Genomic DNA, 17,605 nt, shown 5'->3' on the forward strand with positions numbered 1-17,605 from the left:
CTCATTATTTGGGGCTTCAGTAACTCCAGACTCTTTGTCTTTCATTTTAACCCTTTCTTTGCAGTAGATACTGAAATGCAATGTCTAGAAAAATTCAGTGCTTCAAAGACATTTCTTTAAAAACGATTAAAGTGAAAACTATGAACCGTTACTGCTCATCAAAATGTAGCAATAATTTGTTGAAACAGTAAGTGTAAAGAAATCAGTGCACTGCAAGTATAAAGATAATGACAGCCGGCTAAACGGATAGGGGTATATGTCTTCAGTTCATATTTCAAAGCATATAACTAAAGTTAATGGGTCTGATTCTGCTTTCATTTACCTGTGTAAATCAGGAGTAACTCCATTATAATCAATGGAGTTACACCTGAGAGGAGACTCTAGGTAAGTCTACACAGCAAAAAAACAAAAAAACTAGCAGCAGCAAGTCTCAGAGCCTGACTCAACTAACTCAGGCTTGCAGGGCTTGTGCTGTGGGACTGAAAATAGCAGTGTAGTCATTTGGGCTCAGGCTGCAACTTGAGCTCTGAAACCCAGTGAGGGGAAGGGTCTCATAACCAGGCTCCAGCCCAAGCCTGAACCTCTGCACTACTGTTTTTAGCCCCACAGAACGTGCCCAAGTCAGTTGACCCAGGCTCTGAGATTCTCTGCTCTTTCTTTGCTGTGTACTCATACCCTCAGACCCAACACATTGAGTATTGTGTATTTTAATATAGGATAAAATTTTCAAAAGCACCTATGCCCTATTTTCAAAAGTGAAAGCAAGATTTTTAGCTGTATTTAGGTACCTAAAGATGCACAGAAGTGATCCTGGATTTTCAAAAGTACCCAGGAGCCTAACTCCCAATGGAGTTGCTTTTGAAAATGAGACTTAGGACCCTAAGTCACTTAGGCACTTTTGAAAATGTTAATTTCCCACTGAATCAGTTATGCAGGACATTATGGATGCAAGCATAATAAAACATGTTTTTCCAATTTAAGTCATAGCTTGACCACAGTTCAATATCTACATTTTGGATTTAGAAACTAATAGCTTCTTAAAAGGAAGCATCCAATCAGTTTAAATTATGCTCAGTTTGTTTTTATAGTTTCCCATGACTTTTTTAGTCCACTGTAGTTTCCCTTTTCCCACACATTAAATGTCAGTATGTCAATACATTGGAATGTATTAGGCTATTTCCACATAATTTGAGTACACTTTTGAAATGGATTACGCTACAAAATGGATGTTTAAAAATACCGATTTAGATGAGGCTTTTTTGTTCTGTTTGTATGGGAACAATTTAATTAACGTTTCTTTGGTGCTCATATTTACTGTACAAGACTAATGCAAATGGACTTATCAGTAAAATAGGTGTAGATTTAAACACATGTTCTTACTTTCTGTTTAATTATGTTGATTAGGTTTAAACTCCAATTTAGCATCACCTTGCTTGTCTTAATATGATATTGATGAAACCATGTGGAGATCTGACCTTAATATAATAGTGGCAAACCTCATTTGGTTACCTTTAGCTAATTAAAACATACACTGTACCATTATGTCATTATTCATCTTGTTCTCTGTTCTCTGTTTTATCATGATATTATGCCACAAAGCAAACTTTATTGTGAGCTTGATGTCTCTTGTTTCACAATAAAACCTCATTTGATCCTTATAATTAGGAGAGGTGTTTATTTCACTGGTCTGTTATTATAACAATAATTATTACGACAATCAGTATAAGAGAGTGTGTGTATGATTTTGTGCTAAGTTTACTATGGTGCTATTTTGATGCATATGTGTATGGAAACACATCAAAAATTGTAATATAAACAGGTACCTGCCAATCATTACAGTAACTTAATAGAAGACGTGGGCCTAAAACACGTTTTGTAGTTTCTCATGATTTCTTGACAGCAGTCATCAATAATTTGTGTCTTCTTGCTTTATATACTGCAGAGTGGGACTCTTCATAGAAAGATAGGGATAACACTCAATAGCTGAACGCACTGGGATGGCTCAGGTGACTGGTGTTGGGAATGAAACAGTTCACCTTTCAAATCAGGGCCATGTCCATAATGATTCAGAGCCACTACTGTGATATTTTGTCCCTTGTTTAAAGGAATTGATCGTACATTCCACCTGCTTATAAAACTACTTTATTCTAGCTGCAAAAACAAAACTACTGACTACAATACCCAGTGGGGCCTGACTTCTGCTTTAGGTGACAACTAGTGAGACTTTGGGTTTCTCCTTTTGGACCCGTGTTGCAGCAGTCCTTCTTGTTGATTAAAAGTAACAGTTTATTAGACAACAAAGCAAACAAAAACTGACCAAAGAGAAAAAATAAGCTACAGTATGTAACCAGGCTGCATTTATCAGGACAGACATAAAGTAAAACCGGGTAGGGCCTGTATCTAGTAGCACTCTGTCCTAACCTGGCTATGGCTGGACTAAGGGCCTGATTTTTAAAGGTATTTAGGTACCTAAAGATGCAGATAGGCACCATGTGGAATTTTCAAAATTGTCTAGTCACCTAACTCCCATTGATTTCAATAGATGTCAGGCACATAGATGCGTTTGAAAGTCCCATTGTAATTGCCTGTCTGCATTTTTAGTTGTCTAAATACTTTTACAAATCTGGCCTAACACCTCTAAGCTCCAGTCACCCCTTTATAGTCTCTCACCACTCCTCTTTCTCCCACCAGCCATTGCTAAAATGATAAGCAAAAAATAAAACAAAACAAAAAACTAGCTCTTGATGAACAGAAGTGATGCTACTAAGTGGAACTCTTCCTCTAAACTCCCTGACTGGGTGAACTGGAGTGAAGAATGGGAGGAAAATCAAGTCATTGGTCCTTTCATTCTCTCAAGTGGGAGCGGTTTGTGGAGTTAGAACAAATAAGCGGGCAGGATGGGGGCATTTTAAAGCTTTTCTTTTGTCACGTATTCAAATCAAGGCTTGCCTGAGACATCAACGTTAGATACATCAGGCCTTTGTAAAATTACTGGTTTGAGTCAAATTTAAAATTAGTTTTCTATCATCATATTCATGCAAAGTAATCATAGAAGATTAGGATCGTAAGAGACCTCAGGCGGTTATCTAGTCCAACCCGCTACTCAAAGCAGGACCAACCCCAACTAAATCATCCCAGCCAGGGCTTTGTCAAGCCAGGCCTTAAAAACCTCTAAGGATGGAGATTCCACCACCAATTGTGTGTGGTGTGTGAGTGCTTGTCCCAGCTGGAAAGGATGTGGCCAGATCTTCATTTGACATATTTAACTGTCTCCCTGCCATGGCTGTGGCTAGGGATTTAGTTCAGTCTTGGCAGTAACAGTGCAGTGATGTACTTTTTTCTGTCTTGTTTAACTCTTAGTGCCAAGACACTGGTCCAGGGTTTTGGAGATTGCTTAGTGGGGTACTGTGTTGCTCTGAAGCACTATGGCGCAGCTTTCTAAAGGTATTTAGGTGTTGCACTGTTCTGCATTTCAAAACCTAAGAGATTCAGATGGCTAAGCACCATTTTCAAAAGTGAATTTGATATGTAGAATCCCAAGTCCTATTATACTGAAATTTTTCATACATTTCCTGGTGCTTATATACCACAATTAGACACCTTAGAAGTGCATATATTGAATATGTAGGTCTCCAGTTTTGTCACCAGTCAGCATTAACCAGACTCACAGTTACAGATAACTCTGTGATTGTGACTTGGTGTACATGCACACTCCTAGTTAGACAGGGTACAGTTGATTTTCTGTGATAATCTTTTGTAGGGATGTAGCTGGGATCTCAGGACAGTCACATCATTATCTGTACTGTGCATGAGTGTGGAAGGAAGGGCCTTATTGGGAGTGCAGGGCTGGGCACAACCATGATTGACAGCATAGGACTTGTATTTACAACCGCGCTACATCGGCGCAATACAGCTGCGCCGATGTAGCGCGTCTGGTGAAGATGTGCTGTGTCGGCAGGAGAGTGTCTTCTGCTGACATAGCACAGTGTAGACACCACTTTAAGTGTGTTTTTTTTCACACTCCTGAGTGACATAAGTTACATTGACCTTAGCGGTAGTGTAGACAAGTCCTAAGAGAGAGTGAATGTGCTTGGGGAATCTTGAGAAGAAACAGGCCTTTGGAATGGGGTAGCTACTAAAAGAGAAAAAGAGGCTCTTCAGAGAACAGCAAAAGCAATAGGAACAGCTAGTAGGACGAAGAGAAAAATTAAACAGATGAATAAATGGTCACTGTCATTCCTAGATGTGATATAGCAGAACATCTCCACAGGAGCTATTACAGCGATGGCCTGGTAGATACAGTAATATTGCTTTAACTGGTTTGTGTGGGAGAAGAGTTAGCTTGGCTGGAATGCTGATACACTTAAGAGCAGGAGCTGAATTAATTCACTTAGCTCATGTGTGAGCTACTATTATGGTTCCCCAACCACCAATAAACCCTCATGGACAGCACAAAATAGGGTCTAGAAAGGGCAAGTGAGGTATCCAGCACTGAAGGGTGGAGGGAATGTGAGACATGGGGTAGAAGTGACAGAAATAGATTATCTTGGAATGGGGGCAATGGGTTGGGAAAAAACAGGTTGGTATCCACTAGAGTTTTCCTCTTTAAGGAAAGGAAAGGAGACAGACACAGTGATAGAATTACAGCTGTTATAATGTCCAAGAAATTCAACTCTAGGGAGCAGTACCAATATTCTAGCACTAGTGGGCAAAAGAGCTTAAATGTTAATACTGCCATCTTCTGTTCCACCCCTACCAACACACTACACAGAAATAAATAATAATAATAATAATAAACTACACAATATCTAAGTTAAATTCACATTAGGAACTTGTTTGCTGTGTTGCTGGAGCTGAGTTGGTCCCAGGATATTAGAGACAATTGGGCCCCTTCAAGGTGCCTCATGTTGGGAACATCAAAATCATTAGTAACTTTTGAAAATATAAGGCCAGTGATTACTTTATTCCTAATGCTGCACTATGTGTAGATGATGCAGTCAGGGGGTGCCGTCAGAGATTGGCCTCATCCTGAAGTTCAAATCCAAATCTAGATGTGGTTCTGAACTTCTGTGAAGTTCCAGGAACTTTGGATCCAGAATTCTTGTCCAGATCTCTCTCTTGTTGATGTGTGGCTTTTCTATAACAAAGTGAACATGCAAGCTGTTAAACCAAACTTTTACAATCTAATATCAGCACCCACAAAATCAAATTTCGCGACCAGTCAGGGGTGCTGTTACTATGGATCTCTAGGAAGTGCAAGCACCCCATTAAACTTATTATCGCAATCACTTTCCAAGTGAAGGTATGAACCACCCCCATTAGTCCCCATACAATGTTACTTCTGGAACATAATGATGACAAGTTAATGCCAACATTGTTCATTATTTTGCCAACATTAGTGTTGCCAGAATCATTTGGTTGGCTTGCCTTTTGTAATTGGATGCAGTGGCTTATATGGCAAGGTGGTTGGTGAGCAGTCAGAGTGGACTCCAGGATTTTTAAAGAAGACCACTGCTGTAAGCAGGGGAACCCTGCAGTGCTATCCTCTCTTATCCTGACCAGCAGTGCCTGGATATGCTCCCCAGTTGAGTTTCCCACCTCTGTCAGTGAGAGACAGGAAGGAGAAATAAAAAGGAGCACCTACTAGGATTCTGCAACCCTATTATTATCCAGGAAGGAAATGTGGGGGAAGAAAACCCACCACTGGTCTTTTCCACTTCATGCCTAGGAACAGGGTTGGAAACGAAGGTTTGTTCAGGTTTTTTTGCTTGTAGTTTTAAACTCTTTAGAGGTCTGGACTCTTCCTCCTTGCATCTTCATACTGCTCCCTTTACTAGCTATATCCATCCACCGCTGTGAAGCACAGCAGTATACAAGGGAGGACAGCTAGGAGAAAGGCAAGAAAGCGGCAAGGTAGCTGGTGCAGGTATGCTCAGAGAAGCCTAGCGGGTGAGGAGAAGAGGGTTTACTATTGCACATAGACACACTTCAGGCTTGGGCAGGGGAAAGAAGAAGATTTGATGCCTAAGATTATTTGGGCTTGCGCTAAGGTATTGGTGGAGCCCAGGATAATGAGGGCAGAGGGTGGGGAAAAACAGGAGTTGCAGCAGGTGGAGATGGAGAATGAAGAGGCCACCTCCCTCCAAAATTTCAGCATGCTCCGTCTCTGCTAAAAGGTTGCCTGAGTCCTGTTCAGAGGGTCTACATGTGTAAAAGGGTAGTTCAGTTTTCATGCCCATTCAGATCTTGGCCTCTCTCCTGAGACCTCCAATAGATGGCATGTTGTTTTTTTAATGTGGACATCTGCACACTAGAAACTGAATTAAGACCAACAACTCATTTAACACAAGGTACTGAACAGCCACGAGTTATTGTAATTACGACTTCCGGCCGCTATCTATCTGGGCTGTATTCCAACCCATGACCTGGAGGTGAAAGGCTCAACATTTCATTACCACTTGCTATTCAATTCCCTATATTAAATAATTAAAACCCTTCTGAATTTTTATTTTGATGGTAATTTGATGCCTTATGGTAAATTTACAATAAGTACTTAGTCTGGATAAGAAATATCTACAGAATATTTATTTCTTGATAACTTATTTCATAAGTAATTGCATCTTACTTTTAAAAAAAACTTATTTAAAAATAATTAAAAACATCATTTTACTTTTGATCATTTGGGGATTAAAAACTATATTTAATCATGCGATGGATTTTTATTATTTTTCTGCTTGCATTATAGTCAGTATACAGTGGCTTTATCTCCTCTTTGTACTTGCAATAACATATTATTTGAACATGAATCACTTTAATGGATTGAAACATAAGCATGTGAATTGAAAAATAGATACATTAGTCAAATCAATAAATAAATATGAAAATATATTTCTACTATGAAAAACCATCTTGGCTACTGTGTCCTCCAACTTGGACAGAGAAAGCTGAAATATATAGCTGTAAAATATTGCTTGCCATGTCAACTAGCCAGTGCCTGCAGCCTAAAAGGAATTTTGAGCACTGGGTAAGTAGTATTTCATCAACAAAATCATAAAATAAAGACATTAAAATGAAGGAATGATTGAGTGCTGCAGGACGTTTGTAAAATCACCCTTCAGTCTGGGGCTGGAGTAGTTTAGTATTAGACATTGCATAGTTTTCATATAAATTTGCTTACAAATAGCATGCCTTAACAAGCAATATTGCCAGACTGCCCCTGTAGCGAATATTTTTTCACCATTGTTGCTAAACAAACTCTGCTCGTGTATTGTACAACGTAACTACATTCGGTATAAATAATACAACTTTAATATGAAAAAAAAAAAAGAGAATACAAAATAGACCTCCACACAGAATGTTCAGCTTTGTTAATGAACTAAGATAGATTTTGAGCTATTTAAAAGCCTTTTTCATATATTTGACTTCAATATCCATTTTGGACATTTGGGGCCAAATTCTGCTCTTTCTTACACAGATGTAAGTCCGAAGCAACTCACTCCATTTATGTCATTGGAACTGGTCTGGATTTATGCAAGTGTAACAGAGAGTAGAATTTGGCCTTTTCATTTATAATTGTCAATCTATTAGTTTAATTTAACTTTACCTAAATATTTACTTATGTAAGCCAGTAAATGACCTTTATGGACTGCAGACCATTACTGGTAGTGCAGTAAAACATATCTGTTAATTGTTCGTCTTTATACATAAGAGAATAAACATACTCATGTGTTTACTTAGCTGACATACAATTCAGAAAATAGGAGAGTTCAATTTCCTTTCATGTTGCTAATTAGCTATTTAAGATGATGACAAAAATACATACTGTACCAAAGTTTATTTGCATATTTCTCTACCTTGACATATTATGCAAGCATTAATTTGTCAATTTGCATATGACAAGAATGTCTGACATTTTACGGCAAATCACTTCAAATGCTGGCATAAAGTAATGCTAATCAATGTATTATGTGTTTTTTTGGGCTACACTGTTACTTTTTAACTGGTTTTCAGTTTTACATTTTGCAAGTGAACTAGACTTTGTACATAGCCATCCAGAGTACCCCTGCTGAAGTGTCTTTGATGTGAAATTTGAATTATGAGCCTGCTTAGAACTCCGAGTGATCTGAAATGGCTTGAAACTTCAGAGTAAAAAAGTGATCATGAACTCAGAAGCAACAATTTTTCTGGTGTTGTTACAGCAACAAGTGCAAAGTATTCATCAGTACAGCAATTAAGAAATAGCATAGCAAGGTAGAATTCTGTAAATGAGCCAAGCTTTACTTAAAATATCCAGGTAGAGATAAGACCAATTGAAATGAACTTGATATTCTCACAATATACCTTTATCTTGACATGCTATTTACATTTAAATCATATATATCAGCTCTGCAGAGGCCCAGTTCCGCAAGTGCTGACATCTACCAGAGAGATGCTGGGCACTCTAAATTAATACGGCCTGCTGAATTTCTTAAAATAGTGACTTTTCAAATTACTGTATCATATATTGTATTGCCAACAGTGTTCGTTGCTAACAGTAGACAGACAACTTTAAGGCTAATGTACAGACTGGAATCATTTCCTGAGGTATACTTATAGCCCATATGTATACGTAAGTCATTATTTCTTTCATTAAAGGATCTAGGTAATGTGATCAGACTGTGGGGTGTTTTTTTTTAATGCATCAAACTGTTTATTTTACAAATGCTGGAATTATTCTTTCCCCAAAATCTAGAGGTCATTTATTACACAAAGCACCTTGCATTTACAAAAAAGGAAGACAGCAGCTTTAGCTGTATTTCTTGTGTCTGCTTCCTCATTCCCTGAGTGTGAAAACTTTATTGCTCATTATCTACTGGGCTGTGATGAAGTGACAGATGATTTATTGGGAGCCAAAAACTGTGTTTCAATGGTGAACATTTTTATCCTTTTGTGTTGCAGCCTGCCAACCCCTTCTAACTGCTGAGGCAACAAATAAAGAAAACTCACTGCTGGAGGGCCCTGTGACTATCACTCATAAATGTCCACATTTCAGATCCCACTCTGTTTCTAATTTGATTCAATTCCCTTTTGTTGCTTAAAAATTCAATTTGTTTAATTGAGCTGTTTGACAGTAAAATCAGAATTCCATGCATTTTAACCATTCATATTAAATTTCCCTCTGCATAGTACTTTTATTAATGTGCTTTAAAAGAGGTCACTTTAATTTAAATTTTGTGACCTTACAAGCTTATAAAAAGATCTATATGCTATCCTTCTCAAACTGAAATTAAATTGAATAAATGTAAGATAATGTTACAATAGATATTTCTTACCAGGATTTTAAGTTCTGTAGAAATGAAAACTGCTATAAAAAGGTATGAAGAAAAGTATGCATTTCTCATCTTGGTGTTTAATGGTCAAAAACAATATTGTGGTGGTAAATATAATGTCTTATCATGTGCCATATAAACCACTAAAATCCCTGTACATTTTAGCACTTAAATTACAAGGATACGTATATTATTGTGTAGCATTGTATAATGAATTACATTGTCTCTCTTTTTTGCTTGCTTGCTTTCTTATTGGGGGGGTTACATAGTTATTGACATTTAAATAGCTCAACATCTTTTCCTTTAGGATTAATAAGAAACATGGAAACCAGCATAAGACTTTAAGATTTACTAAACTTTAATCTGTAAAATTTAATAGCAATATCCAAGTCATTATGTGTATATAGGATGCTGTATAGCTTTACAAACACTTTTAAGCAATGAATTATGTTACAAGAATGGGTTTGCTGTGTATCATTATGTCCAGGTAAATGCCAGGATGATGACATAATTGGTAGTTGGGAGTAAAATACAACCTCTGTAAAATGTTACTAAGGTAAATGTAGCAGGATTGTAATTCATTATACATAAACATGACTACTAGTTATTTATCATTTTATGAAAAGTAGAATAATCTGATCTTGTGGTCCTTCCCCATTTCTCCATTACTTTATTGAAAATTGTAATAGTGCTCTTGTCACTAGGTTTCCTAATTTATTTTTCCATAATGATTTACCAGTACTGTACTTTTGAATTAATTTTAGGTTACCCTCTGAGTACTCTGAGCTAGTATTCCTGAAATACAAAGTCCTAAAAACTAGCCTCATTAAGAGTGATATCCTGCCAGCTTCAGACACTGACAAATTTATGACTTTGGATTAAAGGTCATATGGGCACTTCAGCTATTAAAATAGCCCCATTTCATAATACCTGGAACCGTAAGGAAATACATTTTTGCACACAGAGATGCCTGTTATGTTAGTTTCTGCTAAAGACATACAGTAATAGTTTGAAAGCAACAAAAGCCTATTTTGTACCTGTTCAGCTTCCAAGTGTGTTAGCCTTAGGCTACTGTTTAACTTTTAACCCTCTTGTTCACACAGCGTACATGCATAAAACTACAATGTAACAAATAATGAAACAAAGCTTGCAACATTTGTTTTATACTGTTTTCTATAGGACATGATTCTCTCTGTTTCTGAAAAAAAATTAGAAAACAAAACAAATATGAAAAACCTTTTTTTCCTATGAAATGAGTGATTATGTTGTTTTTACACACATTTCATGGCAGATCTGCTATGCTTTCTATACATTAACAGAGCATTTAACTAAGAGAAATAATTCAGCACAAGATGACTTTGAAGAAGAATTTCTTTTGCAATTCTTTTTCTATGTCTGATTTTAAAATATTTTATCAAACTTCCACTATATATGCCAGCCACTCTCTTGTCAGGTTTAGGATGAACCACAGTATAACTGTGAGATATTTCTCTTCCTCATAACAATCTTGAGCCATAGAGTATGATGAATTATTTGTACTATCACAAGGAAATGCCCCTCTTCTGCACTTAAACCCAGCAAAATTACATACCAATTGTGACAGAGAAAACATCTGATGTGACAGCTGCATAGCACATGGAGATCCATTGGTCCATTGGTTAATCAGCAGTTTTTAATGGTGCTAGAGAATATGTAGCAGAACTGTTCTGAATTAGAAATGGGTCTGTGTTCTCACTAATAGGACAAATCTTTTACCAGCGGATGAAGGATTCCAACTGCAATGCTTCCAAATTTTAAAACTAAAGAAGAGGAACGATGTGGAAAAATTCACCAGAATTCAGAACACAAATAGGAAATCTTGTAGATGAGTCAATTATAGGGGTCATAGTGATCATTCAGCCTTTAAGGTCTTATGTGATTGGTGGAGGAAACAGAAAATGATTAACTTGTCTAATCTTATTCCTTTCCCCTATAACCTGCCTGATTTTACTTATTCCACTCTCCCTAAGTCCCAGACTGCACTGCCAACAGAAAGTACACAGAGACACTGAAGGGGATTTGTCTTAATAAGGTTTTCATAAACTTTATGTGCATTTGCTCCTTTCTTAGCTATAGCCTCGATGGATAAAATTTTCAAAACACCTAAGTGACTTAGGAGCCTAAGTCCCATTTACTTTCAATGAGACTGTGACTCCTGAATGCCTAAGTCACATTTGAAGATGGAGCTTAAGCTCCTAAGTCACCTGTGCACTTTTGAAAATGTGACCCATCATTCCTAACCTCATTGCTATGACTCATTACACGCTGAGGTAAAGTCAAAACACAATTTTATTAGATAGCTAAGCACTAGGGAGGAGCATGCTCTTTTCCACTACTGCAGCAAAATATTCAAAGGAAACTAGAAATCTCCCCAAGATTGAAAATAACAATTCAAAGGCCCCAGAATTCCACAGGCTCTCTAGTGAGCTAAAGACCTGGCCAACTGCAATAATAATAATGATAAATAACCATCATTTATTTTTATTCATGCCTGTATCATTTAGGACCTCATAGTGCTCTACAATAAAATCAAAGAAACATTAACTTGAAGTAAACAAATGACAAAACAAACATTAGCAGATGGGCAAATCAACAACAAAAATAAACAAATCAGCAGGTCAGAGAGGATCTAATGCAAAAGCGAACAAATGTGTTTGAAGCCGGTACTTAAACACAGGCGACAACAAGGCTAGACAAAAATTAAAAAGCTGCTCATTCCACAGTAGCAAAGCAAATGCATGGAACACTCTAAGACCCGTGGACCCAAGATAATATTTGGATACAATTAACAAGTTGGTATCCTGTGATCTAAGCTTGCAGTTTAGAGCAATGTGTATTAAAAGATGGCCTCTAAAAATAAGGAGGTACCAAACCGTGAAGGGCTTAAAGACAGTGGGATCTGAATGTAGACAAAACTTGATGGCAGATGCAGTGCATTTCAGACTGAGATAAGCAGTGGCAGGCTGAAGAAGTCAGAACTATAGCTGTGCTATTTTGAACTGCCCTCTGTATTCACCATACTTTCATTTTTAGGTATAAAAATAGCTTTTAGTTATAAGGAAAGTCCCTGAAGCGGAGACTTGCACTTGTGCAATTATGTATAAACTGCAGTGTGCATAAGTTTCTGTGTCAATGTAAAACAGAACCAGGATCCCCTTATAATTGTGTAGAGAATATTATTATTACTGAATTGTATTATAGTAGTGCCTGAAGGTCCCAAATGAGATCAGGGCCTTGTGCTAGGCACAGTTCAAGTACATAGCAAGATAGACGTTCCCTGCCATGAGATTATGGGAGCATATTTTAATAATCCCACTTAAAGAATACCCAGTTGCAATTCTGCAGCACTTATTATAGGAATAACCCCTGTAGAGGACTATAAGGGAGTGGATGAGTTTGGTACCTCCTTAACCATAATGCACTCTGGCCAGTGATGCCCATAGAGTCTGCCCCTGTTGAGCCAAACTTTTTGATTTGTTTTTTAGTTAAATCTCAGGAGCAGATTTTGGAGTCAACTCAGGGAGGTCCTCTCAGCTGGGGAGTGAGCAGGTTGAACTGAGCCTTATTAGGCTCAGAGACTTAAAAAGAGTAGACATGACTCAGGGGAAAAATGGGGCCTGCAGTCCAGGTGTTAGGACAGGCAACACTAGAGACTGATGAGCTGCCCTATTTCTATTATTTTATTTTTTGTTTTAAAAGGGTCTGGAGTTTGTTTTTGGTGACTGAAAATCAAGCCATAAAAGGGGAATGTGACCAGAAACTGAACTGATTTTGGTTATTTTATGTTCTTTTATTTGCACAAGATCTCTGTAAAAATAAACTTGAAATTTCAGAGAGGATTTTCTGCTTAACCGAGGCTTTCTATGAAGGTTTTGTCTAGCTACATGGACCATGACCAGGCCATGGAGGTTGCGATATTATCAAATGGAAATAAACAGAATTATTATGTTATGTTAATGCTGAGAAGTCAAGCTCTCAGAATTCAAAGTCAGAACATTCCAAAAGTTATGTTTTCTGCCCTACTGTTAACTTGGCTATATTCCTATGTAATTTCTGGTATTAAAAAAAAAACAAACATAAAAATCTGTAACTGAATAAGACAAAACAGGAAATGCTGCATTTGTGCAACACGGCTAAATTGAAGTTGTGGTGTAATCTCAACATTTGGAATTTCTTGATTTTTGAGACTTGAGTTTCTCACCCTTAATTGTACTACTGCACTTAAATTCCATGTTGTCTTTAAAAAAGAAAGTGGGGGCGAAAAGGAAAGTTAAAAATACATTGATAATTTTTGCAGTGCATCTTTAATTGTCTTTTCTTAAATGGAAGTGGCCATAGGCAGCAGGTATAATAGGCATGAGGAGGCTAAGCCTCCTCTGGTGCAACCACTGCCACCCTGCTGCTGGACGCCTTGGCCATGGTGGCACCTGCGCTCCGCCTCTTCCTGTCCCTGCTCCGCTCCTTCCCTGAGGCCCCACTGCCTGCCACTGCATGGCTAAGTCCTTCTTCTCCTCAGCTCCACCTCGCCTCTCTGGAGGTTCCCACTGCTTACCACATCCCTCCTCTCCTCCACCCTCCTACCCTGCAAGCCTCCCCTGCCACCTGCTCACCGTGTTTCTGTGGGCAGTGAGAACCTTGCCGGGGTGGCGTGTGTGTGTGTGTGTGTGTGTGTGTGTGTGTGTGTGTGTGTGTGTAGGAGAGGAGAGATCTGGGGAATGGCGAGTGGGGGGCCTCATGCGGGAGGTGAGTGGAGGAGAGGAGGGACATGGAGAGTGCGAGTGGTGGGGGCCTTGGAGGAAGCAGGTTGTGGAGGAAAGGAGGGATGTGGCCGTGGTGTGGGCCTCACAGGGGACGGGTAGAGGAGAGGAGGAACCTGGTATGTGGCTGCGGTGGGGGGGGGAAGGGGAGAGCAGGGAGGGGGACTGGGGCGGAGCAGGTGTGAAGTGTGGGTGGAGCCATGAGCAAAAGTGGTGGCACTGCGGCTGGAAGAGACAGGACAGAGAGCTCGCCTCCCCCAAGGGAAGCTTCAACCACCACCCGGGGTTGGCCTTAACTAAAACACCATTGAGCAGCCTAAATTCAGGGAATCAAATTCTCAGCTGCTATAAATTGTCATATCAATGTTGACTTTAGTGGAGCTATAAGAAGTTACAGCAGCTGAAGATCTGGCCCAGAAAGTCTTAATCAAGGCATATTGTTCATATGTCTATAGATTATAAAACAGAAGGGACCATTGTGATCATCTAGTCTGAATTCCTGCATAACACAGACCATGGAACTTTGCTGAATTAATTCCTGTTTCAGGTCCTTTCTTTATCAAGGATTTACCTATTCTAGATTTAGCTTCAACTAATTTTCAACTATAAAATAGGAAAAAATTGAATTAGAACATGTCGGAAAAGCTGGGTTTTATTCATATTATCTTTATCTTTATTATTTATTATTTGAATTACAGTCAGTCCGTAGGACCCCAAGTCAGGACTCAGGGTCCCATTGTGTTATGCCCTGTACAAACACTTAATGAAGAAATCTGTCTGTTGTAAGGTCTTCAGAACAGGGACTGAGGAAGCAACAAGGTAACAATGAAACAATACTGATCAGCATAAGTAGTAGTAGCCGCACACCAGCTGAATGGCAATGGTTGGATTATTTGTAGGCATTGTAGCAGAGGAAAGTTTTAAGGAGGGATCTGAAGAATTGAAGTGAGGAGGCTTTATGGATGTTTAATGGAGCTCCTTTCATGGAAAGGGGCTGGCATGGAAGTACACTGTACAGTAGTTGAACTCATTTTGCTCACACTTACAACCAGCCAACCAATCCCAACATTTGGATGAGACCAAGAACTGATAGTTACCACAAATGGTTTTTTTGCTTTCGTTATGAGCAGGTGAAAAATTGAATTCCAGCTTCTGTGCTTTCCCCCAACCTTAATTACAGTGGTCACCACTGACAACCACAATAAGAAAAAAATTCAGCATCAAACTATTCTTGCTGTTCAGTAATGGATTGTGTTCTATGTTGAAAATACAGAGTCAGTGCCAGAACTGCATAGCTCAAAGGAAAAGGATAATTGGATATCACAAGGCCAACAAAGAATCTATTGTCAGCACTTTCAGATTATTTAATCCTGCAAAAGTAAATAGGTGATGATTGGCAAATGGCCAAATCTAATGCACTTTAATGCATTTTACTAACAATACAACATGACTTTTTCCTGAAGCTCATGATAGTAACTTTCCTTTGTGACTTTAAAACTTGTAACACAAGAAACACAGTTGGCAGACATGTTCCAGGTCATAGAGCAAGACTATATGATCAATAATGTTGAAAGCAAACTTCAGGACCAGAAATAGAATTCCAGACATAGACATGACAGAAGGATGTCACTAAATACTCAATGCAGCAAGAGCTCTATGCTGAGATGTCACTAAAACCAAGGCTGTGGAAGTGTTTGTGTAGATAGTGTCCTTCTGTATGCTTTTTCTGATTTCAATCTTGTTTCTAGACTCATGGTCTCAAGTCCTGCCCCAGTAACTACACAGGGTGTTGCACTGTTACATATGGCATCTGTTCACCCCACACTAGCTTGGAAAGGGATAATGTGGCTACAAAGTCTGACTAAGTAACCAGATAAGCCACGAGTTAGGCCTGGTGAGCAAGCACTGATTGAGGAGCAAAGCAGGAGTATGGGGGGGGGGGGGGGGGAGGGAGGGCGGAGGAGGAGGGGCAGTATAAAGTGAGGAAGTATGCAACAGAAAGGGGGCTGCAGTATGGAAGTCTGAAATCACTCTTTTGGCTTAGAGAGGTAAAGGAAGAAACCCAGGGGAAGAATAGAAGCCCTAGGATCCTGGCTCTGAGGGAAGGGTTTACTCAGAGGGGTGGTGGAGCAGAAGCCTGACAGAGGTAGAGTAGGAAAAGGCTCAGGGAAATGGCAGCAAGTTTTGGGATGGTGCAGACCTTGACTGTTGATTCAGGGTTCCCTGAGCTGGAACCCAGAGTAGTGGGCAGGCCTGGTTCCCCTACCAGCCACTGGGGAAGTGGCATAGCTTTGAATTGAAGGGCTGCTGGGAACAATACCTGGTTAGCCAATTGAGTGAGACACTGATAATCCAGAAGGGGAAGGCTGGAGGGCCAAGCTATGAAGAGAGAGTCACAAAGAGGAAGCACTGCAACTCCTGCCGCGCGAGAGAAACTGCACTGTGAGTGAGAGACAGAAAGGGGTGCTAGTCTGGGCAGAGCTATTCCCCAGGTTCAGCTATGAGGAGTGACTCCAACAGTGAGTAGAGACCCTTGTGGCAGCATTCTTGGATGTGATATTAAATGCTGGGGGGCCACCTCTCCACATTTTCAAGAATATTCATTTTGCAAGTTTTCAGGGCCTTTGCAAAGTTCTGCATTTACTTTGGATACAACTTTAACATGTTGTGAAGATTTTATCCTGCAGCACAAAAGGAGAAATGTGGAACCCTAGACTTAAACTTGCTTGTCTCTGGAGGATGTTCCAGCTAAAGATGCTATAAAACAGCTAATGACCTCAATGTCCTGGCCAATCTACTTTCTCAGTAAAACAGGTTTTATTGTCCAGGTTTGTATGTCAGGTCTTGCTGAGTTTGTAATTTGGCCAGTACGCTTACTGTACTAGGAGAATCTAGGGCCCAGTCCTTCAACATTTACTGTCATCAGGTGTACGACTTATTACCATCACCGTCTTATCTGGATGTTTGCAGTCACTGGTGAGTGCAACTTAGAGGTAGCTGAAAAATAAAAATCTATTTTATGGAAAAAATCAAGATTTCAAAGTTGTTTTTGTTCTGAGATGGGTTTTTTGAAAAATTTCCTACCGTTTTTGATAAAAAAAATTTGAACAAAGTTTTCAAATTTTTGGTTAGCCATTTTGATAATCTTTTAATTATTTTTTATTTAATCAAAAGGGCATGACATTTTTTTCAGGAAAAATAAAAAAAATCAATGTTTGAATTTTCTCAGAAAACTCTTTTATTCAAAACTTTTCAATCAGCTCTAGTAGAAATAATACAATGTATTCATCTGAGAGGCTTTTTTGGAACATTTTTCCTCAAAGGAAGGTTGTGGAATCACCGTCGTTGGAGGTTTTTAAGAACAGATTAGACAAACACCTGACAGGGATGGTCTCAATATATTCGGTCCTGCTGCAGCACAGTGGGGATGGACTAAATGATCTCTTGAGGTCCCCTCAGCCCTATTTTATAAAATTCTTTAAGAACTATGTGCCAGACTCT

This window comes from Chelonia mydas, chromosome 7 (genome assembly GCF_015237465.2).
Source record: "Chelonia mydas isolate rCheMyd1 chromosome 7, rCheMyd1.pri.v2, whole genome shotgun sequence".
Lineage (NCBI taxonomy): Eukaryota > Metazoa > Chordata > Testudines > Cheloniidae > Chelonia > Chelonia mydas.